Here is a 25952-nt window from a genome sequence, read left to right as displayed (position 1 = left end):
AGAAAGAAAAGTGGTTGTTTCATCGTTGTTTTTGAAGGCCCATGTTCCTTCCAATCCAGACTTAAGCATAACCCCAGGGTTCAGAAGCTTTTTCTAATTGTTTAAGGGCCTGGAAATCGCTGAGTAAGTATGGACGCTAGGATAAATGTAGAAAAAGTTTAATGTGGATTGTAGCTTTACATTAATGGTCTATGGTGTCGGAAAACCCCACCTGGAAGACAGGTGGTATTGGTGTAATTGAATGGCCTCCTGCATTAAAATTGCCTTTTGGTTTTCCTGTCAAATGTTGGATATTAGAGCCCCACCATTAATGTATGCTGCAAATATTCATGTATTTTACCATAAGCATTTCTTTAACTTATATTTGTCAGAGGTTATGTTTTGGTTCATACCACAATAGTTGTCCAAGGTTTACATTTTTCGGCCATGTGGCAAGACCGTTGAGCTTTTGTGAAAGAAACGTTCCCTTGCAGAAAGGTTCAGAATGAAAAACTATTTAAAGCTACAGCTGTTCTATTATGGATGTTTTACAGATTTAATTATTAAGTAAAAAAGGGCTAAATTTGGAGTCGTTGGTTGATGGAAAAATTGGTTTTTTGGTCCATCAGCCTAAAAATAAAAAAGGATATATTTAAACTAAAAGATAATTTTTTTTTCAGATTTTCTCCAGTGATTAAAGCAAATGCTGTTATGATGCACATACAAACACATCACCACACTCTATAGCTGCTTTGCACAAACACTCATTGTACGTGCAACATTCCTGTTGAATGTAATCATATCACTCTGTGTGATTGTTGGACAGATCCAATGGTCTGCTGAACTCGGCCCTGTGGTGCGCTGTTATGCTGCTCTCTCACACACTTGGCTCTATTCTCCCCTCGTCCTCTCTTTTCACCCTCAGCACCTCAGCTCTATCTCCACCTCTACTTCCACTTTCTCTAATTTTCTTCCCATCTCGAAGCACAGCAGTACGCTTGCATACTGCATCCTCACATGCTCGTCTCCCCTCACTCTCTGACAGTCTCCTCCACCTCTATGCAGTAGCTCTGGTTCCTCAGGAAGCACTGCTTGCAGGAAGCTAAGGGCGTTGGACTTAACAGTTTGCCTTGTTTCCTCCTTTGACAGAAATCATAGTAAACTGCGCACACAACGACGGCCTTGGTATTTTTCTCTCTCAAATTGCTGCAGAGGATTGTGGGATAGTTTAGTTGCCATCTCCTTTTTTGTCGTCCCAGATGTAAATATGCATATTAAGCATGCTGCTTTTCTCTGCTTGTAGATTATGATGCCTTAAGGTGGCAAAAATGGAGAACAGATGTGATATATTTTGTGTAGCCGATAATGAGATATTGAGATAATGTTAAGGGCAGCAAGATACTTATCATGTTACTTTACATTACATTTCACACAACTGATATTTATGAGTCTGGCAAATTTGCGATTTCAGTTAATTGTCTGTCTCCTGAGTAGATGTTCTTCTGTTTCAAAAATGGTCCAGTAAAAAGTACATGCATCTTGTTTATTTAATGCTGAGAGCACTAGGACCTTTTTACTGCGCACATTTATTTCTCTGATTTAGTTTTTTATAAATACACAAAATGTCCCTAGATTCAACTAGAAAGCAAAAGTGTGGAGAGGTTTTTGAATCACGTGAGGGAGAAAGCAGGGTTCTGCAGAGTGTGCATTTAAACGACTCACAAGCCATCTGCATCTTGTGTCATAATACTAGCACTGCTGTTCTCATATCCTTGTGAGAATTGAATTTGATGTCTTTAAATGATATACTAGGCTTTTGTATTGAATGGCCACTATCCTGTATTTTCTGCCCTATAGTGTGCACACAGAGTTGTCCCTGACTTTTCATCTGGGAGATCAAAGCCCTTTGCCCCAATGTGAGTAAATAATAACATACACAATAATAGTGCTTGGGTGATTTTACTGATGCTGCCCGTAATGGCAATTGGTGTTAATAGTAGTAGATCAAGTGTCCTCTGCTTCAGATAGATAGTTATGTGGCTTGTTGATTGTCAATGACAACTCGAGTGCCGTGATTTAAAGTATACTTGCATAACCACAGACTGCAGCTGCCATTTCCCCACTCTGTGTGCTTTGCAGTAGTTTCCCACTGCTTTTATTCATGCACACCATGCTCTGGTGTTCAGACAGATCTTCAATAAAGCCGAAAGGAGAAATCTCAGAGGAGTGTTTTAGTGTGGCTCAAGCATGTCCAAAGTGAGAAGAGGGACACTGACAGTCAATTCTGGCAGAATACAAGGAAGGTCTGAAATGACTCCTTGTCAAGGTGACAGCGGTATCATGCATGATGCACACAATTTCACTTGCAGCCATACTGTGTGATCTTTATGGTTGTGCTAGATCCGCATTGTAAACACGCATATTGTATTCTAAGGAAGACACATTTTGCATTGATAGAAAGTTTCACATCCCTGTGTGGAACTGGAGTGATGGTTTTACAGCTGAATACGTGATTTAATATGTGTGAGATAATCTGTGCCAACCGGAGATATTTATTTAATGGCTACTTTTTCACTGGCTGAGAAATGTGTGGGTGAACGGATGGCCGCAGGCATTCAGTCAGTCGACGTGTTCTGTGGTGTTAGAGCATGTGCGGGTGTTCATGTCGATAATGTACCATGTGTTGCTACTCCTCCATTTCCAATATTCAGAGGGATCTGTCTTTCACTGCAACCATGGCAACTGAAAATGACAAATGGAAGAACTGTGGAAATGCTCAGGTTGAGTGTGAGGCTGAATGACAAAGCAAACCTTCTTCAAATCAAATCACAGAGCGAGTGAATAGGCTGCCTGGCCTTCAGTAACTGTATAAGGCAATGCTTAAAAACACTGCAACCCAAATATACCATACAATACAGTGATTTGGCTTTTTGCCGACATTTGGAAGTACATTGACGGGTTTATTTTTTGGGTGCTTTTCTTTTCTGCCAGTCTGCCTCCAAAGAGCGAGTGAGAGTGCTGCTCAGTAGACTGCTGCCAGCAGCAAGAGAAATTAGCTGTAGAGCAGGATCATTTTTGTGTCTAACTCTGTGAATAAAGTGTTTATTTTGACCAAACCAGTTGGTGATTGTAGAAAGGCCTAACCAAGGTGTGTTTGATTAGTTTTAATTAAGTGTGTTTTACAATGCTCCACAGCTTGCCTGGTTTTTGCCTCTGAAGATAGAGTGAGTGCTGCGAAAGTGCCAGACACACACACTCACACGCATTAGCAAAAAACGTATTGCTGATTGTTGGGTTCCAAATGTTAACATAGTCAAAACCTTATAGAAAGATTTATATATATATATATATATATATATATATATATATATATTATACACTCTACTAGACACTGCAGATCAGGTTCCTGCATTGGTACGAGTTTCTGTTATCCTGTTGTTTTTTTAATTGGATGCACAGGGCCATTAAGGAAGACATGCAGAAAATATTGATTGCTGTGAACTAGCTAAGTGAGACTAGCCCGAAACAGCTGTACAAGTGATGAAAGCCATTGTAATCAAGAAACAAGTCCATTTGAGAAAAACACGCTAAAGAATCTTGTATCTTATCTGGGCAGTGTTACTTTGGTACAGCAAGACCAAATGATGTGGTTGTCTTTAGCACTGTGTACAATAGGGCCGCCCCCAATTAGTCGACTAAACGTTAGTCGGCGAAATAAGTCTTTGTCTAATTTCTCATCAGTCTATTAGTCGAAGAAAGAAAAACTCCATCTACAGTATGCGCGGCGTGTGCTTTGACGCGGTAGCCGGAAAACCTCTTACACTTCATTCAGAGCTGTGCGTGGTAATTACGTTAATATTGTAAGAAAGGAAAGTGTGGATCTTTCTGAGCGTTTAGAGAGAACTAGCCCGACAAGGTGACATGCAAACTCCCCAGGAAAAAAGTCGCCTCCATATCTACGCCATCCGAGCACAGCTTCCTGAATGCCGGCTTCATTGCAAAACACAGAGCTTAATTATCCCCTACAACGCGTGTTCTTTTCTTGTAATCAGAGGAAAACGGCAGCATTGAGTCAGGCAGCAGCCTAGCCTTGTATCAACATGTATATACCTATATTATATAGTAATTCTGACCTCAGATGATAAATTCAAGCTTTCATTTCATGATGAGTGCGTAATGTGCAGTGTTTCCCATACATTGATTTATTTGTGGCGGGCCGCCACAATTAAATATCGTCCGCCACAAATGGATCTCATAAAAAAAAATATATATATATATAATATTATTCTTTTTTTTTTTTTTTTTATAATTCTTTTTTTTTTCTTTGGTGGTGGATAGTGAGGTGGGCTGATGATCGGAAGGTTGCGAGTTCAAATCCTGCCTGGAACACCACTACTAGTGTGCCCTTGAGTAAGGCACTTAGCCCTCGGTTACTCCAGGGAGAATGTCCCTGTAATTGGTCATTGTAAGTCGCTTTGGAATAAGGCGCTAAATGCCTAAATTATATTTTTGGGAGAATAAACCCCACAGATCCTCAACTCCGGTGTGTTTCACTCATTAACAACGCAACAAGAACGTTGTCTACAGTAGCCATGAACTCGCATATTATCTTATTTGAGGGGGGGGTGGATGCGTGGACCACCCGAATAGGTTAAGGGGCCTTTGGCTTTTCTTGCCGGGGTGCCCCCACAAATAGAATCAAATTCTGTGGGAAACACTGATGTGTGGAAGTATTTTTGCCGGCGCGCATATTTGTCGGATTTTCCGTTTGCTGTATAGTATTTATTGGGTTGTTCTATTCAGATATGAATAATAGAAACGAAAACTAAACGTTCAGTGTGTGTGTGTGTGTGTGTTCGCTGCTTTTTCGACACATTAAGAATCCTTACCGGAGCTTCTGCTGTTTCTGCCGCTGATGGATGGACCGCTCCGTGCGCTGTGCTTTGACTCATGGCTTTCTACGTGTACAATTGAATTCATATTTCAAAGGTTCCATATTACAGTTTTATCTTATAGTCGATGTGAAGCAAAACGTACCATGCTAGGCGCTTTCACACCGGAGTACTTTTCCCAGGAATAGTTCCGATAGTTCCTGGGATTTTGCGTTCACACCAAAAAGATATGGAACTAGAACTTTTTTTTGCGAACCTTTTCACCCCTTTCCTGTAGTGTACACATAACAGAAAAATGTGGAGAGAAAAAAGACTGAATGTGTGCTTACCTGGAAATATATTATCATGGACCAAAGCTAACAGTGCTTTGACTTCTCATGGAGTTCAATAAAGGGCATCTTTCTGTAGAAGTAAGAATGCTTTTCTAGCCTGGTTTATCATTTTCCGTTACAGCTGTGGAGAGAAGAAATCAGCAGAGTAGCTGGGATGTGCCAATGCAGGGAGCGAAAAAGAGCTGCTGCTATTCTGCAGCATCAACCAGTGTCCATGCTTTAAAATAGGATAGTGGCAAATTCTGTTGAAGGGCAGCAAGTCCAACCCACGCCCGTCGACAGGTTTATTTAGAAAATAATAGGACAGGCTGTTTTGACGTGCATCCTACAGGCAAGTGTATTTTGGATCTAACAAATACAGTATGTTCGAAGCCAGCAGTGTGGCAAGTTCGGTGTGTGAAACAGGCATATGTGACATCAACACCCCTCACTAAGAAAACCAGTTTGGTAGTTTTGTCTTCATTATATCAACAACTAGAGTATAAGTGCAAAAATGATAAGTGTGAGTAGTTGTCCGAATGTGGATATGTGTTTTTTATAGTCATCTCTAAAACACTAAAATACTATATACGGTTTTGGTAAGTGGTGGAACTGGTGCGTTTTAATGATTGGCTGCTGTTGTGATGTGGCAAATCCAGATCTGATTCGTCCTAACATCAGAATGTGCTCACTCGTCGACATTAATTACATCATACATCCACAGCCATGCTCCCTGTTTGGCCCCTCTGCTTTCTCATGTTTTGTCTATGCAGCAGTTCTGGCCCTTGTTGCTATAACAACACTGCTGCAAGGGGCTACCGGCTTACACTCAATGTATATAATCATAAGAATTTAAAGATCAGAATAGAAACAGTACATATAAATAAACACCTCAATTATAGACAAAAACAATAAAGGGTTGAATGATCAACAAACTGATCAATGCGTGGTCCTGTAAGCTACATCTTTAAGAAGACAGCATGTTATATTTCCTGAAAGATACATATTTTGTTAAAGAATAAATTATTTGGCTGCTTTTAGTCTGCTCCTGCAATTGTTTTTATTACATATGTATTAGACAAATTGTATCAGATAAAATAGTTTTCTATCTCACTGAAATTCTAGCTATGGTGGTGATCAGTGTTGGGCAAGTTACTTCCAAAATGTAATAAATTACATATTACTTATTACTAGGGATGGGTATCGAGAACCGGTACTAAGTCAGTACCGGTACCTGATTGGACGGTATTGGTATACCGTTAAGCCGCTGGACAAACGGTGCTGCTATCGGTATATGAATTACGCTACTTCCTTAGTTTAAACAATTCTGGTTGGTTGGGAACCTTCATCCCGTGTGACGTATCCGGCTTGAGTACCACTGATTGGCCACTGTGAATGCCACTCGTCATCTCTCCTAACAGCGCTCTTATTATTGTGAGACTCCCGGGGGGAAGACCATAGGGGCAGACGCAACATCTTGCTAGAAACAGTGTCTCAAGGCTTCTTAACATTTAACAACCTATTAATGATGCATACCCACTTAAAGGTAGGGTATGTAAGTTTGAGAAACCGGCTCGAGATCGCTAGAATTTGAAAATACACGACCGGAGAACCCCTCCTCCAACACACACGAACGCGCACATGACCAATGAGGGCACGAGATAAGTTTGTGCACAGATGGAAGGCTGACAGGCAGGTAGGCCATCCAGTTATTTTAGCCGGCCTGGCTAAAATGATTGGTCGTGCTTTTTACAGTACTTCGGCTTCCACAGATGACATTTTTTTATGGATTTTTTGTCAAAGCACTTAAGATATTCATTGCTATCGGGATGTTAAGAGCATTTCATGGAATATAACAAAAAGTGTATCTCGAGTCGGTTTCTCAAACTTACATACCCTACCTTTAATGGGGAAAAACTCAGCTAACAGACGATATTAACCATTTGAGCTACGGAACAGAAGTCCAACACCAAGAGTCTAAATCAACACTTAGCAAAACGGGCTAACAGGGCTAACAGGGCTAATGGCTACTTTAGCACATAACTGGCAAAAGCAATCTTTTCTACGTAATTTTATCTGCACAAACAACACATCACATGAAAGCTGATTCCATTGGTGCAAGTCTCATCACTGTACGACCAAAACTCACTGAACTAGCAGCCAGGAAAGAGCAAGAAAACATCTTCACTTTACGTAGCCATGATGATAGTTATGTCTTACCTTTGCTGTTTTGTGATCAAAAGTTGTGTTTAAGGGCATAAAAACAGTTAATCCAATGTCTCTGTGTAACTTTAAAATGATTACTGATAATCCATCATTACAATTATAAATAATAAACGCAATATAATGGTTAGCCGACCGGAGCTTCCGGTTTAGGAGGTGCGCACGCAGCGTCTCGTTTTAACTGAATAATGGTCATGTTTACATGGATTTATGAACTGCCCCTAATTACCGCCCCCCTTCCAGAGACACACTGTCAAACACACTCATACCTGCTTGGTATGACATTGAAAAAGTTACATTAAATAATAAATAAAAATAAATTACAATAAAATGACTGTTTAATCTTCACATCACATCTTCACATCTCAAATTATTGAAAAGTATCGAAAAATACCGGTATCGATAAAATCCTAACGATACCCATCCCTACTTATTACTGTCTTTTTTAAGTAATAAGTTACATTACAATATTACTGTCTTTGAAATGTAATGAGTTACACTAATTTTATATGACTTTTGAGTTACTTTCACCAAAATAACTGCAAAATAATGGCTAGGTATTTTAAATGCTAACATGTAGTTTAGTGCAGCAACTGTGTAGGCCCTTAAGGCTACTAACAACTTTTATTACAAGGCTTAGTTGAATACTCGATTCTGATTGGTCAATTCCGTTGCTAAGGAGGATCAAGAAAGAGAAAGTAAAAGAGGGTAAAAGACGGAGCGCTGGACGTCAGATAAATGAACAGAAGAAGACAGACAAGAAGTAAACACTAACAGGAACACGGTATGGGCTCTGCAGTGTTTAAGGACTTGTTAGTGGATGTCACTACCCGATCTGCATCCCTGTCCGATCTGCATTGCGCATGTGCGAGATGGTCCGCCATATTGGACAACTCCGTACGGCAACCCAAATAGGACACTTGACGTCTAGACGGCTGACCAATATGCATTGCGCATGCGCGAGTTTTAAACTTAAACGGATGCACGATTTGCATTGCATCTGACAGAATGAAGACTTTTGTATTTTACAACCATTTGAGAGAATACATGTCTGAAGGTGATTACTGATCTAATAACAGAGATTTGTTCTTGAATCAACTTTTTTATGTAAAATATTTTATGTAATTTTATTTAATTTTAAATAAAATGAAAGACATTCACAGTTAATGTAATTAGATATACATTATTAATGCCATACATTTTTGCATGCATTCACAGTAAATATTTATTCAGTATGATAGCTGCCTAACAGAAGTTAAGTCCATTTCTCACTTATTCTGACAATGTACTTAACTGGGTTGCCGTACGGAGTTGTCCAATATGGCGGACCATCTCGCACATGCGCAATGCAGATCGGGCAGGGATGCAGATCGGGTAGTGACAGTGGATTAGAAACTGTGAACAGAGTTGGAAAGTGCTGCCGTAAAGTTGTTGTCGCAGTTCCAGCCGTTGGTGCGCCGTGGAACGGAGTTTTTATTTTTCTTAGCGGAAGAAATACGATCATTTTAAGTCAATAAAATCATTTCAATTAATATTGGGAGTTGATTCCTTAGTTTGTTTAGTATCTGGCCATGTAGTAAGCGGGATAATGTGCAGCGACTTGGTCATTATGGGGAAAAGAACACCCTTCAGGCTCATCAAGATCAGCCTGACTGATTACGTAAACACCATGCTTACTAATCTACCAGCACAATTTTTCTCTGGTGTCGGAATGTCTCGCGATGTTAGTGAATTCTTAAAAAACAAAACACCATTTAATTTCGGGTTAAAATTAGTTGTAACTGCGTTACTGAGAATTGTAACGGGTAGTATATTACCCACATTTCATTAGTAATGCGTTACATTACTTTGTTACTTGCGTTACATTACTTCCAACACTGGTGGTGATATCCATTCAAAGTATAGTACCATGATCCTATGTGTACTGTGTTCTAAAGCTGTATGATATGCATTTAGCAATATATTTGGCAACTATATTGTTAGTGCAACACTTGAATAATGGTGGAGCACCATTGTATTACTTGTTCAGCGAGTGGAAACATTTCAGTGTATAATCTTTAAATTGGACTTTGTCAAAACGTAACAGACTTAGCCCTTAACCCATAACACATTACACATATTTCTAGGTTGCTAACATTTTTTACCCAGCCAAGGTTGTAGTCATTATATATGAGAACAGCATGCATGCTTTTCGATTTATAACTTGTATTTGTATATATTATTCCTTGTGATCATAAACTGGACACAATTCCATTAACGTTTCACCCATTAAGCCAGGATTGTATTTAGAACAGAGGCAGCTTTTGGTTGAGCTTTTGTCTATTTGATGAGGCCATGGATTAATTGAATTTAAAATTGATTAATGGTTATGAAGCATTACTATGATTGTTCCAACCACTATTGTTATTGCTATCTTTCATTTCCATTCCAGGCACATCAGAGAAAACACTCTTAATGTTATGTGCTGGGAATGTTTAACAGGCACAGGCTGTATATCGAGAACACATGCAAGTTTCAGGTTGAGGCCAGCATTTGAAAAAACATCTTTTGAATGTGATTTTTTTTTTTTTAGTCCAGAGAGCTTGTTACCTTGACAACAGCAGAAGATTTGTAGCGAGGGGAGCTGAGCGAGTGAGCCGAGCCTGCCGCGGCATGGCTTTGCCGAACAAACAAGCGCTGTCGCTAAGTGTGTCACGGGTACTGCTGCCTTCTCATTGCAGCCCTTCATTTAATATCAGCCTTTTATTTAGCTGGTTTGTTGTTCTGCTGGTACCCACCCATCCCAGCTTGTGACAGACTCACCATTTAATCTTTTTTTTTTAATATAGACACCTTTTTCCTAACTGCTCCCTCTTTCACCCCTTCTCTTCCAGCTTTCTGCATTTGCTTTCATTACGTCTCATTGCCGTCGCCCTGTGTGCTGCTGATGCTTAATCTCGCACTAGAGTATTTGCTCTTAAGATCGGCGGATTCAGAGGAGCTGCCAAGGTGCTGTCTGCGTTGCTCACGCTGGAGCTATGGAGGATCAGTGTGCTGTGGTCCCTCCCTGCAGAAGTCAGGCTTTATCAATAATGTAGATGTTTTTGAAGAGGAGAGGTGTGGTGTGCATCTCTTTTTCCCTCTCCTCCCCCTGGCCCATCTCCCCCTCCCCCCAGCTGTCTCCCCACACCCTTCAGTGTCAGATTTCCTCTCCAGTGTTTGAGCATGGAAGGGCAGATGACCGAATCTAATTAGTGAAGATATTACAATAAGCTCCGATACCTGATGCTATGACATACTGAGGCGCCCAGGCGCTTGTATTGAGCTGCTGTTGCTTCCCTTTGTTTATTTTGTTTAGACTTTATATAGGTGGGTTCATCGTCGACATCACAGCACGTACACCGTGAGCTCTCCAGTGACAGACAGCATACCATATACCCTTTATCAGGCTAACACAGTAGGATGAATGACAGGCGTTGCTATGTTGCCTATGGAAGAAAAACACTGTTATTATTCCGTTTTCTTTTATTCAGTAAAATACAAAATCACATTTCAATGCTCACTGGTCTTTGTAAGGACCTAGTGACCAATTAGACTGATAACAAACCTGCGTTAAAATAATGTAAGACGCTAATGTCGATGGCAGGGTGTTGTTTCAGAAACTGGTGGGAACCAGTTTGTATCAGAGAGCCAAAGAGAGTTTTTCACTGCAGTTGATACAAATATTACGAGGAAGGATTTTACTGATCAGGAATATTCACTGCTGCAATCATTTTATGTAGCGTCACAATCGAATGAAAACGGTAGTATTAAAAGTTAATGTTACAAAGTAATCTGCCCCTGCACATATTTGATTGGCCAGGGCAGCACTTAGCGAGTCACGTCTGATGAAGTTCTACCTAAAGTGGAGTTATGTTTTTATTTAGGATGGCCCTGCGTTTCCCTGCTGCAACCGCTGTATTGGCTCCCTCACTGTGTCCCTATTCAAATCGATAAGGGGGCTGCATTTATTTCACACGGCTAAAGCTTTTTCAAACACACTTAGACTCATTTCTGTCGATGTGACCTTACTTGCTTTACCACATTGCTATTGATCGGACAGCAAACGACACAGCTTTAAGCTCATGTAATATTACTGAAGTCTAGCCAAATAAACATGATTTATTTCATCAATCCAAAACAGCGCTACATGTTTTTTCTGTCTTTTCTTGCTCAGATTCTGTGCCAACCTTTTCTAATCCTGTACTTACTGTGTCCTGCATCTGAACTCCACAACATTCAGCCAGCCTGTGATTTTGTTGGAGAGGATCTACTGTGCTGCAAACACTGCAGTGGGAGCGTGAATGAATCTCCCTGCATGATGTGTATGAGGCCTGTGACAAGCTTTATGAAATCAGACAGAGGTCAGCGCTGTTGTTGCAGGTCGCCTTTCAGCTGGCTCCGATTTGTTCTTTGATAGGACAGCCAGACACAGGGCTGACTGGAGAGGTGCTCTGTAGCCCTGCAGGAGCACACTGGTGTGTTCTGTGTTATTTGGTCCATATTTCCAATATAGAAGCAGCAGTGATACCAGTTTGTTGTAATCAGATGCCAAATGACAGAGAAGCAGGACAAAAGATGCCTGTGTCCTGGAGCCAGCATTAGAGCCCCTGACTCCTCCTTAATCCCACAGTACCCAGTGGGGGTCTCCCTCTTTAACACACACGCACACCAAGGTCATATGTCATCACTGGTCATGCACATGGGACCAGCAGTCTCTCTCTGGTCTATTGTTTTAATCTCAGTTAAGTGCTCTTAAACGTACTGCTGATATTTCAGTTGTTAGATAACAGGGGCTTGTCCAGTGAACATGTAGACAAATTGAATATGCAGGCATGTTGTCATGGTGATGCAGAACTAGAAATGTGGAGTAATTATGCATGATAATGCTGAGTGTTTGGCCTCAGCGCCAACCAGTGTGGAGGCAGCACTTTTTTACTACGCCAGGTTGAATAAAGCCAAACTTTAGGTAGGAGTTTGACCTTTCTCCTCTGACCTTCACCACCGCCACTGTTGTGTGCATAAATATGACATGGCTTAATGTATTGAAAACATTAGTATTATTTTATCTTTGTGACTAATCTGATTGAGGATTTCATTTCTGTTTTGTGTAAATTAATCCCGTAGAAATGTTTGTGCGTGTGCCACATGTGTCGCCCTCTGATTCTTTCCTGCTTAGTAAAAGCTAATTAGCCAGGAAGCAACCATTACTAAGGAGCCTTCCGTTGCCACCCAGTGTGCAACAACTCCAGCCTGTCAACATGTTGGGTTGGTTGGAAATGTCTTCTTCAACACAGTTCACTTTACTAACTTTTAAACTGATGGAAGGAACTAAACTGGAACTTTGTCAATGAGTTCTTTATCATTTGAATAAATAGGACCACTTGCTTGGGCAAATATGTGGTTTGTATGATCTGTTGTCATGGTAGAACAACACATGGGAGGCACACATTTTTAGTTATGGCTGTAATGCTTGGCTACTTCTAGTGCAAAGTCAATCAGATATTGTTCTAAGATACTGGGGTAGTTTAGAAAGTCCATAATGGAAGGCATTTTTTGTTTTAAACACAGTATTAGTGGCAGTAAATGTTAATTAATGAAACAAAAAGCTTGATGAAGACATTCAAACCCTTCACTTCTTTCTCACCTTTGCAGTAAGTGCATGTGTTGTTTTGTCGGTTTCATAAAGTTGCGTTAAATGCCAGCCCCGCAATTAATACTTTGGCAAATCAGTAAACGCTTGCATTTAAAAAGGAATCTCGTTTCAACCAGCACCCAGTGTTTATCTCTTCTCCTTGGCTGTCAGTAAGGTTATCCATTGCATCTGGGTTCTTTGGGGCTGAGGAATGGGCTCAATGTTGCCCCTTTCACACCAACGCGTTTTCAGCGCCGGCTCGGAGCTAGAGCCTGAAAAGTACCGTTTTTTCCTGTTCACACCGCAGCGGCGCCGCCTCTTAGCTCCGGAATCCGGTTCACTTCCAGCTCCAAAAAATTGTCGGTCTAGAAGCAAGAGCTTCGGAGCTAAGAGGCGGCGTCGTTTACGTCTCTCTTACGTCGAGGCGTGCAGGAAACTAAACCCACCTCCCCTGAACATGGGTCGACTGAAGAGTCTCGTCATGCCTGCCTACAAGCAGTAGCGCTGAGCAAAGTGACTAGAAGGCAACCACACACTTATAAAAAAAAACACACTTTATAAAGTCAGGCAACACTAACCAGGCTTCGTGTGATTCTGTTTATTTGTACCTTACTTTGACCATCCGTTCGCTGTTATTGATCATTGTGGAGAGCAGGCAGACGTTTTGTTTGTTATTATAGCAGCTATCGGATGGAATCAATACATGGGCTGCACAGGTTGTCATGTCCGACTATCACAAGTAGAATCATAATGAAAAATACGCCGTAAAAAGTGCCTGTAGAAAACGGCTTAGCAAGTAGTCAGTTTAGCTTCGGTTGCTATGCTAACATCACCCATGTTATACCAGAGAAACTTTCATAACAGCGTTGTGATGCCAAACAGCGTCAATTCAGACTGACACACATTCACTTAAGGGGAACTGGGGATATGTACCAGCTGCTTGTGTGACAGTCAGACAGTGAATACTTTAGAGCCGTGTGAGCTAACCCGGAGCTAACGGGAGAATAAACTCCCGTGGAAGAGCAGCCAGCACTGCAGCGGTCGGTAAATGCCGCTGAAACACATTAATAAACAATGAACCACGGCACTCTGGAGAAAAGTATAAGGTTGGAGAAGTCGTTATTTAATTTAATCTGGCTTCGTATGATTAAAAGCAACACGATCATCGACCCGACGCAGTCCCCCGTTGTTGTTGTTGTGAGCTCCGTTGGGAGAAAATCAGCGATGTAAACGGTGACGTCATGACGCAGCAGCGGCAGCTCTGGGCGGTGTGAACAGAGCGGGAGCAGAAAAGGGAAACCGGAGCTGAACCAGAAAAGCTCTCGCTAGGAGCTAGAAAGGGAAAAGAACTGGTGTGAAAGCCGCATGCGAGTGTTTTCTGAAGTGTCTTGTTTATTGCCCTGTTAGGTTTTGTAAATTCAATGAAAAAACACAGCTTCTGACGACTTCTTTATCTTTTTTATAAACAAAATATATCAAAGTTTACCTTCTTCAGAGGCTTCTTGAATAATTTGTCTGTAGAAATTCTCATTTTACGCAAATGCTGTCATTTTTCCTTATCTATGGTTTGCCTGCTAGATTGTCTTAATGCTTGGGAATGGTTTCGGACAGAATTAAAGACTTGCAAAGAGTTTATAGATGTGCTTCCAGTATGATACATCTTGCTGTAGCTGTGCTCTTCATAGTTTATAATCCTTGGTTGGAATTGTGTCTCCTAGCGTTTCTGTACGTGATTATCAAGGGGGATTGTCTGTATTCTGTATCCAAAACTCTGTTGTGAGGGAAGTGTTCTGCTTCCTGGCTGGATTATTACAATCCGTCAATCCCGTGCTTCCCGCTGGGAAAGCCCCACAGGTTCCACTTCAGAGCAAAGACAAATACGCATCCAACCATCATCCTCCTTTCCACTTAGGCCATCCCAGTGAGGCCTTAATCCTGTCCCGCGTACCCACCTGCCACCCTGCATGTACTATCAGCCTTAGTGCTCTATCCCGTAAAACCCTCCACACGGTTCCTGTTTGATATTGTCCTTTAGCAGAGATATCAATTACCACTTGGTAATAATAAGTAAGGACGTAAACCTTAATCTAAATGTAGATGTTGGTGTAAAATGCATTTCCCAGGCTCTTGTAAGTATGTCTTGTTAAATGGTGTTTAGCTTATGGCTAGTTTCTACTGAATGTTGGTCCTTACTCCCATTGTGATGCTTTAAAACCCAATGGATGGAACAAATATGGCTTCAAATAATGGGGGAAACCCAGAATCAGTGGAATGTTATCAGTTTAGCCCGACACTGGGCCTCTGTTAAATACGCCCCTTGTGTCCTGCCTCCTAAATCCTGATAAACCCTTGTCCTCATAGTTGAAGGGGACTGGGGGAAGGGCAGCCAGCCAGCCAGAGAGGTTAGGACCATGAGAGGGACTGGACACAGGGCTTTGGCACGTCAAATGTAGTTGTTGCATTACATTACATTGCTTTTATTTAGCTTCTTATTGCAGACCAGATATGGAAATATACAAAGGGCAGAAAAAGCTCAATACACTCAGGGGTTTGTTGCTGCATTGTCTCCTATTTGTATACAACAAGGGCCCAGTGTTACATAATCAGTAACCTTGCTTTGTAACTCAATCAGTTATTTGACCTTAGGAGTATTCAGTACCCTATCTGCTACTTCGACAGTCCTTAACCAGAAACTTACCCTCTCACAACTTACACTCTCACAAATAGTTTTTCATACAATTTGAGAGTGATAAAAGAGCATACTTTTCAAATCTGTACCCTCTATCAATAGCATCCTAAATGTGGGTATTTGAGTGTATATTAGTTTGGAAAAAGTCCATTGAGACATCGAGTAAGAAAAAATTATAATAAAAGTAATGTGACTTGGTAACTAATGTGACTTGGTAACTATTGTGACGGTGCGACGTGAAAATAATGAACATTCAAATTGCCTACACAAATGGCCCAGATGTTTTAATTTTACTGTCATATTTGAGCATCTGTATTGGCAAAACCAATCAGCTTGTTGGCTTGCTTAATTAATGTTTTTCCATGCAGCCCAAAGTAAAGACTGTTTATTAGGGTTTAATAAAAAATGGTGTTGAACATATTTGGTGAATGTACAGCTGGAACCATTTGTCATGTTCTTTTATGCTCTGTCACACAAAAATTGTTTGGCATTTTTTTCAGTGCTATCGGGGGTTATCTGCGGTTACATCTTAAGCCAAGAAACAGCCCATGTATATATGGTAAACTGATAATTTGTCTATACTTGAAGCTTAGAGATCAGTGCATACAGTTCAGAACAAATATAGGTTTGTGATCATAACCACATTAAAGCACAATGACAGAGCTGGTTTATAAAAAATGTAAAGACCATGTTTGTAGTGCTTAAAGGTGGGGTATGTAATTTATTTCAGAAACACTTTTTGTTATATTCCATGGAATGCTCTTAACATCCCGGTAGCAATGCATATATTAAATGCTTTGACAATAAATAAATAAAAAAATGTAATCTGTGGAAGCCGTAGCGCTGTAAAAAGCACGACCAATCATTTTAGCCGGCCCGGCTAAAATAACTGGATGGCCTACCTGCCTGTCAGCCTTCCATCTGTGCACAAACTTATCTCGTGCCCTCATTGGTCATGTGCGCGTTCGTGTGTGTTGGAGGAGGGGCTCTGTAAGGAAGTGGCAGATTTTTTCCGGTTGTGTATTTTCAAATTCTAGCGCACTCGAGCTGGTTTCTCCAGAATTACATACGCCACCTTTAATGTCGGGTCAAAAAGGGACCAAATGCATGTTAGTGCCCCTGTACACTGTTCTTCCATAGGCCTTTCTCCACTTGGCAGAAAACTATGGCTGTACAGATCCTGGGAAGAGAAACATGACCCTCTGCATCCTCCCCAATACCTGTCCGTAGTAAGGAATGTGAAACTGCTTGTGTTGTGCCAGTAAGTAATGCTTTGTCTTGTTTTCATCTTGTTTTTCAGGATTCTGTGGACTCAGACGGCAGGTGTTTTCTAGTTGGATCTAGCCCACTGACATTCTCCCACAGCCATGGAATCGGTATGTTGACGAATCCCGTCTTTTAAAAAATTCTAACCACCAGTCTGATGCTCAGTTGTTATAGCAGCTTTCATTAGTAAAGTGCTTAGAGAAGCCCTTGTTTCTTAAATGGATGATTTGTGCTGGCATTATAATACATATGCAGTACAGTATGATGTTTGTGTGAAGGTACTCTTGTGAGCACATCAACTGGAGAACAAACGTCACAATTGCATCTTTTTATTATCTGTTTACATTTTGGAACATGCATCACTTTACAATATATGGTGAATTGGCTCCTCTTAAGTCGTAACTCTTTGTTTAATGGAGTTTATGTTTGTGTCAGCGATGGGACACGTGAGAACATGTGTTTTGTCTCGCATGTTTGCAGTTTCTTTAGCTTGTAAATGACATCATGATAGTAACGTGACATTAAGTACCTCTTGTTTAACCAAACAACCAGTGCAGGGTGTTTTTTCTGAAGAAGTCTGTCTGTGCTTGTATTTATATGTGCTTACATACAAGCATCAGGCACTACCCTTTATTGTCAGTCATGCAGGAGGCTGTGTGTGCAGGAGTTGCTTGTACCAACAGGCAGGCTGAATGCACAGCAGCATTGAGCTTTATCCACTGGAATGCATTTATTAAGAATGGGGCTTAGTGCATGCATAACCTCTGCTTTCCTGTCCCTTTGTCAGAGGCTGTGTGTGTGTGTGTATGTTGGAGACTATGAAAAGTAGGTCACAGCCTCTGTAGTGCAGAACTAGCATGTGTCAAACAAAAGCCCTCCCTCTCTCTCACACACATGCATTGCGCACGCACAAAACCTCTTCCTTGGGTCAATGTGATTGTAGCCGAAAGTCCTGATTATGTAAGATCCTAGATTATAAGTGCATCCACTTTTATCTTAATGTCACAGTTCAACACCAATCAGACTACTTGCGTTGTATACAAGCCACACCTTTATGAAGGACATTGTTGTCTGAACAATTCAATAACTAACACACTAGCTATTACATAAGGGTCCAATCATGGATTGAATTCACTGCAGAGGCACATCAGTCCTAAAGAAAAAAACATATTCTTCCCATTTAGGCAGATGTATTGCAAAATTACGATCCACAAAAACATTGCAAACACAAGCGACGGGGATCAACTGACGTTTTTTTTCTAGGAATAAGAAAACCATAGAATACAAATCATTACAAAGAATGAGCAACCGTGTGCTTAGTGCCTGAACCTCCGATGCCCCTCACACTATTGGAAGAAGCAACACATTATTTAAGCCTCATTTTGGAAATAAAATGTGGTCACTGTTTTAGGGCAGTATATCTGCAATTACCGCCTTATTCAAATAGATTTAGATTCTCAAAGTCAAGATTTGATTTGATTTAATTATTTATTTTCGACTTCACTACATATAAGCACTAATGTTACATAAAGGGCTCTACAGAATGCGCAATATATATTTATATTGAGCCCATTGCAATATCTGAAACACTTCAGATATTGAAACACTCATCCCCTTCATCTTCTGCAAAAATGAATCCTTCTCCCTCTGTCTCTGACTCTCCGCCCTCCCTCCCCCCCCTCTCGTCTGTGTGCCTGTGGCTGTGCACCAGAAAGAGCTGCGTCTGTTTACCTCTCCGAGCTGCCTATATCTGCTTACTGTCAGTGGAAACCAAGGAAACTGATCACAAAGCTTATAATGGTGCCAGGAATGGAGTACATGTGGTGTGTGTGTGTGTGGGCCTATGGTTGTTACACACACACACACACACACACACACACACACACACACACACACACACACACACACACACACACACACACACACACACACACACCCCCTCTGCCACTCTCCACCGCCCTCTCCTCATGTGATGCCAGTCACATGGTTTCCAGGCAGGCAGCTAAGTAAATCAGAATCAGACTTTTATTTTTAACTGCTTTAAATCCTCCACCTGCTCTCCATGGTTAGCAGAGCTGACTGAGGTGCCTGGTGATCAGCCTGTCTCGGTGCTACTTCCTCTCAGCCTCATTAAACTCCCGCCTCATATATGTCTGCCTGCTCCCTATCTACGTTTCATGTGGGTTTGGGTGAATGTAGAGACACTGTAATGTAGTAATGTAGTTTACATTAGTGGCGACTAGAAGCCTATTCATTCTCACATTCCTCAGTGCTCTGCTGCAGAAATGCTTGAACAAGATTGTAGACCAGAAGTGGTTGCATAATATGCATTACGGTTCTATAACATGACTGGATGAAGAGGTGCAACTACACTATACAATAGTTGTTTGATCAGCTGCTTTGCTGATCCCCCAGTTACCAATCTACCCTGCAAGTGTGCCAACCAAGGTTTTAAGGGTGAATTATTATAAACATATGCTATAAATGTATAGTTCAGCAGCGATGTGTAAACTATACTTAAGAAGTCAGGCCTACAAAGGGAAATTGATAAGATTGATATAAATTGTATTATTGATTTCAAGCTAATTCTTGATCCATTCTCTCATCCATTACCAATACATCTTTTGAGTGAAAAAAAGTGCATAAGGTTTATAATCGTCACATTTTGAGTTTATCTTCAGGGTGTCCACGGGGTCTTAAAAAGTATTAAAAGTTGATAAATAAATTTAGCGAAAATGAAGGCTATTAAAAAGTATTAAATGGCATTTTCCAAGGTATTACATTTTGTAGCTTGTTTTCAATAAGTATATCAATTGTCCAAAGTGTGCCTGAATGTAATCATTGCGTAGGAGTGTAGTGTGATTCTGTGTAGTTTATTTATGGCATCCCGTTGAATTTGACCTCATCTGAACAGGACATCGCGCGCTCACTGCTTGATAGCGCGCGAAGGTCCGTTTACGCCGGTTGTTAAACAACATCGTTATGGGGAAATGCAAGTTTGCGTCCAAATGGTTGGAAGATAAGGAGGAAGGACAATCAATACTGTATAATGTGAGGTAAAGTGTGTCGCCAATGTAACCGGTTAGAACTCAAAGTGGCGATGAGGTCTTAAAATGTATGAAAAGGGTCTTAAAAAAGGTCTTAAAAGGTATTAAATGTGACTTCAGGATTCCTGCATATACCCTGATCTTTCTATTTTCACGACGGCTTCTGTCGTAAACAAACTTAAACCTGATAGAGAGTGTGAATGGTGCTACGTCATAACGAATATTTCAAAGAGAACATCGATAAGATGATTCGATACTAACAGAGGGCACTACCAAGGAATTGGACAATAGTTGTATGAGTAACCATATGTGGGGAAGTTTAGTTGTACACAGGCTGTTAGTGCGAGAGTGGTGTCCTCTCTCTATGCTATAGCCAGCCGTCAGTGCTCATATCACCCTGATTGTCAGGAGGAGCTGAGAGGGGAGCTGTCTGTGTTTTCGATTTGGTGTAGATGAAAGGCTGAAATCTCTGTAATCACACCTTCTCCACTGGCTCCCTCTCCCTTGCAGCTCCCCTTCTATCTCTTCCTCTTCCTCCAAAGCAGGGCTTGTTCCTCAGTGGGGATTACTGTGTGCAGCAGCTCTGAAGAGGGAAGTGGGTCCTGCCAGTCACATTACATAACTCGCCCCCGCTAGTGCAGCTCGGCCTGGCCCGGCTGGAGAGACGACTATAGAAGCTTTGTTTTCCCAGCCTTCCCTTCTTCCTCCCCTCTGCTGCTCCTCGTCCTCCCCCTCAGGCAGGCTGCACACTGATGCCGTATAGAAGGAGTCTGTTTGCAGGGAACAGGCACGCCACTGTGGCATGGAGTGCGGAGAAATACGCTAATAGCGAGCTGAATGGCAGAGAGCTCACATCTTAGGCTGGGGAATTTGGGGTCTGCCGTAGGTCGTACAGTTTCAAGGAGACGGGAAGCAACGGAATGCAGTACTATAACTTACTAGTCGCCCAGTGGCTCTACATCACCATGTCTGTGTCTCATTTCCCTAGGGTGGCAGGTTGTGTGGTTGTCTTCCCAAATTATGTGTTTTTGTTCCATTTTCTTATGCAGTTCGACAACATACACACACACACACACACACACACACACACACACACTCTTTCCCACCTGGCAGTCTGCCACTGTTAGTAGGGTGGGAGTGGGAGGCCAGTGTGACCTGTATAATGGAGGTTCAGACCAGTTAGCATTGTGTGTGAGTAGAAGTAACTTGTCAGTTTGAAAATGAAAAAGATAAATAGCAGCATCTTCTTCTTTCTGCATTTTTCTCTCTTAGAAATGGATATTTTGCTAGTGGAATGTTTGATGGTAAATGTCAATCTGTGTTGAGGAACGCATTACTGTATATGGGTCATAAAAGCCATGTATTGCTACAAAACCTTTTGACAAGGTTTACAAGGAAAATAAAATAATGTGTATACATTTTAATCACCTTCCTGCTATTTAGATATCAATACAAATAATGTGGTTAAGCCAATTTAGAAAAATCTAGTCATATCTCTGCACAGCCATGAGCACAGGATGTTGGTTAGCTTTCATCCAGATTTATTTTCTTCCTGCTCTTGCTGGGAGGTCATGGCTGCTTCCCAGGCACTGTTTTCCACAGGCTTAAGTACATGTTAATACACGCACGCTCGAACAGGATCTGTACCTGATGGTTAGACTCATTTAGACTCGCTGCTGCTTTACAATGTTGGTGGTCTATGAATTGCCATGTATTCTTCTAGCTACTTATTCGGCTATCTACTGGAAACTTGTAATTTGTTGTTTAATGTCCCAGTCTCCCTGGTGAGTCATATCTGCTCCTTTCTTATCCTGTCATTCTTATACATTTTTAGCATCACTTCTACATATGTTATGCAGCTTTTTCTTTTGACATTGTGGCTCACCCAAATTATTGTATTTATCTTCACTCTAGATTTGTGGGTGCTTGTAACTAGTAGCCTAATCAATTAAATATAATGTCATAATCATAATATGGCAACTACTTGCAAATCCCTGAGAAAATATTTGTTAATGTTGGTTATCTGGTAAACGTCATTAACCTCTAGTCTACATGCTTGCCACCATTTGGTTTGATTTTAAATTCAGTTTTTCTTGGAATGATCTCATATTGATAAAAACATTTACACAATTGGATTATATTATGATGATAGTATTGAACTATATATTTCCCAACTCTACAAATGATATCGGTGATCTACATATAACGTTTATTCTACTGTTGTAGTGAGCGACTTCAATGTCGAATCATGGAAAGGCTGGAAAAAGTCAAGGGCTGTGTGTCTCTGATTTGCATTTGTATTCTATCTTGGCTTCATCTCTGTATTTTGAGATGGGCTTGAGTGTGCTTTCAGTGCGCCAGCCATGAGCCAAGTTCCCATCAAAGTGTAGCTGCTACACCAAAGACTTTGTTTAGATGCGACGGCTAATTTTAGAGCTGCTAGGCTCTTGTCCAAGGTGGGGGAGGATAAGATAACATTGAAGTAGCCCTCCCTTCTTTCACAGTTAAGTTTTGTTTGTTCGTCAAATAACCTCATCCAGCTGCATCCAACGGCACAACATCTAAGTGTCGATGTTTTGGCAAAACAGCTACTCACGTTTTCCTGCTTTCAATGGGTCTAAGATCTCACTGGGAATCACAACAACAAAGAGACGTACTGTCGCAGATAGGTCAACATGGTTTTCTAGAATAGATTAATATTATTTACCATTTGTATTTATGATGCAGACCACTCATCAGACAATTCTTTTCTTAAATCTCAATCTCTACATTCCAAGCCATTCCATTCCAGTCTCTGTTGAATTCTAACACAGAGAAATGTAGTCAGTAGTTTATAGAATAACATTTATAAAAATGTTACTCAAACACAAACCCATAAATAGTCAAACCAGAGAAACTGATAATGCTGCAGTGGTCTTTCCAGAGCTGTAAAGTGACTGTGTAGCAAAGAGTCTCAACACTCCGTCTTCCAAAGAAAAGCAAAGGGACAAATACTGCCTTATATAGTCGTGTAGTATTCAGTGATCTTTTTATTTTCTGCCACTGATTTAAATTCCATCTATTTGAAGGCATGTACGCATACCAGCACACAGTTATGCGCTCATTTAGCTTGCATAACACATCAAACCCATGCAAAGGCCAATGTGGCAGAGCTCTCCCGGCCTGGCCCGCATATCCCGTCCCTCTCACCCCGTCCCTCTCACAGCCACAGAGCATTGACCTTGGTTTCAAGTAGCTGTACTCGGTTAGAAAGCCAACACCTCTCCCGGGATGGGCTGACCTTGTTGTCTGACATACTGTAAGTCTGCGCGCCCCTCTGTGTCTCTCTCCCTTATTCACTCACACACTCAGCTCAACATCAGAGGCCTAAACAAGTCTTTCCGTGGTAACTTCACCATTGCCAATCCGGTACAGAATACTGTAAAGAAACGGGTCTCTTTGTGGTGTTGTTGGAATACAAAGGCTACATAACTGTGAGGGTTTGGCAGGTTTGGGCCTCACCCTACGCAGGTGTTCCTTCATCAGAAAACCTCTCCTCAGTGACAACAAACTTTTCATGAGGGTGTGTGAAGCGGTACACTGTTGTCCCCTCCCTTTATGCTCTTGCCTTTGATTCCCAGCAGCTGTCCGGCTGTTTATGGATGGCTCCAGGAAAGTACATTCATTACATTGATGGCCCATTACTGAAAAAAATCTGCACCTGAGCACGATTTCACTCAGTCGTTCGAGCTTATTTCTCATATTGGCCTTCTCACTTTTAGCGAAATTAGAAGTGTATTATGTTTACATGTATTCTCAATGGGATTATAATCACAGACAACAAATCCTGCAGTTATTGTAACTGTTATGTAAACACTGCAAACAGGTTGTAATATTATGTAAAGTCATTATCCATGAAGAATATCTTTTATTAAGTGAGCTGGGAGGCTCAGCATTTGAATTTTCCCATGCTATCTTCCATATCTAAACCCGAAGCATCAACACGATAATTCATTTTGTTGGACGATACATTTTCCCGGAAATGATTGCGATAAACGATAATATTGTCAATTTTAGACCACTGACATAATGATATATATATAATAATAATTCAAGTACATCCTTTCAAACAGAACTTTTTATTGAACATTCAACATTGCAAATGAAATGTGTGAAATAATATTCAAATATATAAATTATATATAATAAACAAAACGAATACATTTAATTATAAAAAAGTAATTAAATCACACACATCCAAAACAATAAATTAAATAGACTCAGGCTGGAAAACAGAGCTCTCTCTCTATATATAAATAAATACATAAATAAATATGAGCACACATTGTCTCACAAGCAAAAAAAACCTCCTTAAAACAACAGTCAAATGTACAGTCCACTGTCCATACAAAAACCCAGATGCCTCAACCGGCAATATCCAAATCTGTATTTCAAAGATTTCGAACAAGGAACACCAACATGTTTGCATTGTCGGGCAAATGCATCTTTGATTGTAAACTGTCGGGAAGGTGGGGGCTCTCCATCTCCAGCTGCCGTGTTTGCTGTGAATTGCTAGCTTTTGTTGCTACCTTTTTTAAAACAAATGTGATATACCAGCTCATTCAAGTCCGTAGGTTCGCCTCGTTGATTTGGCTTAAATCCAAAATATTCCCACACCGGAGATGTGGAATTAGGTTTTGCAACCATTTTAACTTTAACTTCAAATTCCCCTTGAGTAAAGTCACACGTTGTCTCCTGCTTGTCTCTATATTATTAATTTGGCTGCTACGCTGTTGCACGCGGAGTGTCCTGACCTGGCTGTGTGTGAGCCCCGCCCCTCACAGCGCGCCGGGCCGGTAGAGTGGCCGGCAGACACAGCGCGCCGGGCTAAAATGCTGGTCACATCCTTATGTAAACAAACACGCATGTAAACGGCAATTTATCGAGGTCAGAAAAGTTATCGAGTTCATTTTTATTTATCGTACGATAAGTCAATTAATTGCTTATCGCGACAGGCCTACACGCACCTCCATAAAGGTGTTTATTGTACTATACTTTAATTCACTGATAGGGGGAATATGTCGTTGGAGATATATCAGAAATGCTGCTTCACACAATGTAAACAAACTGGCCTTGGTAACTGTAGCTTACCAGCCAAGGACGGATATCATCAGCTGACCGACAAAGTTTCACATCTTTGATAAACTTTGGTCCTTTGAAGGCGAGCTGTGGGCAGACAGTGAGTGGTTTATCCCCAAAAATGGTGTTGTCCTCTAACTGGGAGATATTTGTTTGCTCGCTCGTTCAGATATTTCAAGGTGAGAAACAAGATATGTGTTCATGCTTGTTGTTACAAAGAGGTTAGCTAGAAAGATTTGTGCTGTAGTTTTTAGTATGTGTTCCAAGTTACAGGCAGCTTTAGTCGGTCACTGTTCCTCACGCTAAGGCATTAGACCAAATACTATAAAATATAATCCTTTTCTGTTCTGATTCCTGTACATGAATATAGGGCAAGTATGTGTAATGCCACAAAGAAACTGCCCTGTCCTGTAGTCTACCAACCTTCTTTGTGGATGTTTGAAAAACATAAACCAACTCGGGTAAACATTGGCTCATGTAAACATACATTTAAATATATGGTTATGTTATCCTCTTGAAATTGACAACAAGTATTTCCATGGAGGTAAATAGGTTATTGTGCTTACAGTTTGCTCAGTTTGAATGTAGTAAAATGCTTTACCCATTCTCATATTTACTCAAATGTATTTGCCAGGTATTTTGCCTACAGCATTAGTATCTTGTTGAAGGCCATCTGGAAATCCTTTCCCTCTTTATTTATACAAAAGAAAAATACTCCAACCTGTCAGCGTTGTGTTTTTTGATGTGTGCCGTTCAGTTTGTGTGTATGCCTTG

At 40.9% G+C, this 25952-nt stretch overlaps 1 protein-coding gene across 3 annotated transcripts in view; it reads left to right on the top strand.

Annotated features, from left to right (window-relative positions):
* Positions 1–25952, top strand: part of ankrd11 (ankyrin repeat domain 11) — a 103928-nt gene that overhangs the window by 14085 nt on the left and 63891 nt on the right. For all 3 annotated transcript variants that reach the window (XM_034116568.1, XM_034116567.1, XM_034116566.1), the window contains exon 2: positions 17048–17123. The gene's annotated coding sequence lies outside the window, so the exon portion shown is untranslated. The remainder of the gene's footprint in view (positions 1–17047; positions 17124–25952) is intronic.

The sequence above is a fragment of the Trematomus bernacchii genome, unplaced genomic scaffold (assembly GCF_902827165.1).
Source record: "Trematomus bernacchii unplaced genomic scaffold, fTreBer1.1, whole genome shotgun sequence".
In the NCBI taxonomy this organism is placed as follows: Eukaryota; Metazoa; Chordata; class Actinopteri; order Perciformes; family Nototheniidae; genus Trematomus; species Trematomus bernacchii.
Note: the sequence above shows the minus strand (reverse complement) of the source record. Positions and strands in the feature narration are given on the sequence as shown.